The sequence below is a fragment of the Oratosquilla oratoria genome, chromosome 1 (assembly GCF_046742065.1).
Source record: "Oratosquilla oratoria isolate Oo_2021 chromosome 1, ASM4674206v1, whole genome shotgun sequence".
Taxonomy (NCBI): Eukaryota; Metazoa; Arthropoda; class Malacostraca; order Stomatopoda; family Squillidae; genus Oratosquilla; species Oratosquilla oratoria.
In genome coordinates, this window is record NC_134777.1 from 76106503 (window position 1) to 76109002 (window position 2500).

Below are 2500 nucleotides of genomic sequence, written 5' to 3' on the forward strand. Positions count from 1 at the left end.
TTCGCGTCGGCTCAGATATCTTCTGAATTAATTGATTAATTAGTTGGATGTCAGTCTCCTCAATTTTGAACCTCCTTCAAATCTTGATGAAATCGTCTGATGATAGCCAGAATAAAACTAGGAAAAGTAGGGTTTCTGCCGTGGACACACACTCTTGTCGCGCGATTGTGACTCACTTTAGCGATTTTGTTCTGGCGAAGATCGACAGGTAACTCTTTTATTCTAGGTTAGAGTGGTGGTGGTGGTGGTGGTGGTGGTGGTGGTGGTGGTGGTGGTGGTGGTGGTGGTGGTGGTGGTGGTGGTGGTGGTGGTGGTGGTGAAGAGGGTGGTTGTGATGGTGGTGGTGGTGGTGGTGGTGGTGGTGGTGGTGGTGGTGGTGGTGGTGGTGGTGGTGGTGGTGGTGGTGGTGGTGGTGGTGGTGGTGGTGGTGGTGGTGGTGGTGGTGGTGGTGGTGGTGGTGGTGGTGGTGGTGGTGGTGGTGGTGGTGAAGAGGGTGGTGGTGGTGGTGGTGAAGATGGTGGTGGTGGTGGTGGTGTAGCAGGTGGTGGTGGTGGTGGTGGTGGTGGTGGCTGCGGTGCTCGCAGTGGTGGTGTGGTGGTGGTGGTGGTGGTGGTGGTAGTGGTGGTGGTGGTGGTGGTGGTGGTGGTGGTGGTGGTGGTGGTGGTGGTGGTGGTGGTGGTGGTGGTGGTGGTGGTGGTGGTGGTGGTGGTGGTGACGGTGGTGGTGGTGGTGGTGGTGGTGGTGGTGGTGGTGGTGGTGGTGGTGGTGGTGGTGATAGTGGTGGTGGTAACGTTGATGGTGTCTGGGGTGATAGTAGTGTTGGTGGTAATGGTTATGGTATTAGTATTAGAAGTAGTAATGGTTATGGTATTAGTATTAGAAGTAGTAATGGTTATGGAGATAATGTCGGTGGTGGTTGTTGTGGTGGTGGTGGAGGAAGAGAGGAAGGAGAGTTAGATGCCATGGAAAACGGTATCATGTGATGATATAAAAAGGGAGAGGAGGAGGAGGAGGAGGAGGAGGAGGTGGAGGGGAGGAGGAGGGAGGTCTATTTCGTCACTGATCTCGTAAGGTCGCTTGACCTTTCCCAATGTCCACCAATCCCCAGTCAAGGTCAGGCTTTTCCATCTGACCAAAGGAAATCCAGGACAGCGGAGGAGAAGGAGGAGAGGAGGAGGAGGAGTTGGGAGAGTAAGACGGAGAGAGAGGTGAAAGAAAGTAGGAGGTAGGAGAGGGGGGAGAGAGAGAGAGGTAAAAGGGAGAAGGATGTGGAGTGAAGGGAGGAGGAGGTGAAGGAGGGAGAGAGAGAAGTGAAGGGGAGAAAGGAGGAAGAGGGAGAGTAGAAGGAAGAGGAAAACTAAGACAAGGAGAATGAAGAGGAAGAGGAAGAGGAAGAGGGAGAAGGATAGTAGAAGGGAGAGGAAAAAGTAAAGGAAGGAGGAGGAGAAATATTAAAAGTAAAGAAAGAAGGGGAAAGGAGAGAATGAACAAACTGACCTCCTCCCCCCCCAAAAAAAAATGGAAAAAAAAGAAAATAAGGAAGAAGAAAATGAGAGGATTTATTGAATAAACATATAAAGAAGAATAGGAAACAAGAAAGATGAATAAAAGGAGAGAAAATGAGAAAGGAGACACCAAGAACCCGATGTAAACAGAAAATTGATAAGAAAAAGGAGGATAAGAAAATAAATAAATTAATTAATAAGAAAAAGAGGAAACATTACAAACAAAAATATAAGGAAAACGGAAGGGATCAGGAACGAAGATATACTTGGGGAGAAAGGCAAAGGGAAGGAAGGAAAATACTTCTCCCCCCTCCCCCACTCCCCCCACTCCCCCCTCGCCCTTTCCCCTAAAAAAAAAAATATTAATGTGAGGTCGAGGAGAGCAAGATGGGCCAAATACTCACGCGTGTGTTTGTGCACCGAGGTAACCTTCGAGTGATTGGAAATGTGTGCCTTTGAGAGGCAAAACACTGTCACATATTTATATTACTATTGACCTGTCGAGCAGAATTGGTTCATAGTACCTGTGACTATATCCATGGGTGTGTGTGTATGAGGGTGCGTGTGAGTGCGTGCGTGTGTGTGTGTATGTGTGTGTGTGTGTGTGTGTGTGTGTGTGTGTGTGTGTGTGTGTGTGTGTGTGTGTGTGTGTGTGTGTGTGTGTGTGTGTGTGTGTGTGTGTGTGTGTGTGTGTGTATGTGTGTGTGTGTGTGTGTGTGTGTGTGTGTGTGTGTGTGTGTGTGTGTGTGTGTGTGTGTGTGTGTGTGTGTGTGTGTGTGTGTGTGTGTGTGTGTGTGTGTGTGTGTGTGTGTGTGTGTGTGTGTGTGTGTGTGTGTGTGTGTGTGTGTACGTGTGCGTATGTGTGTCTGTGTGTGTGCATTTTGTGTTTGTTTGCGAGTCACCATTGTCTCAGATCTCGTTTAGATAGACCGATTTATGAGCATAGTTGTGACTGTAGACAAACATACACATACACATACAGCTAGGTGGATGTA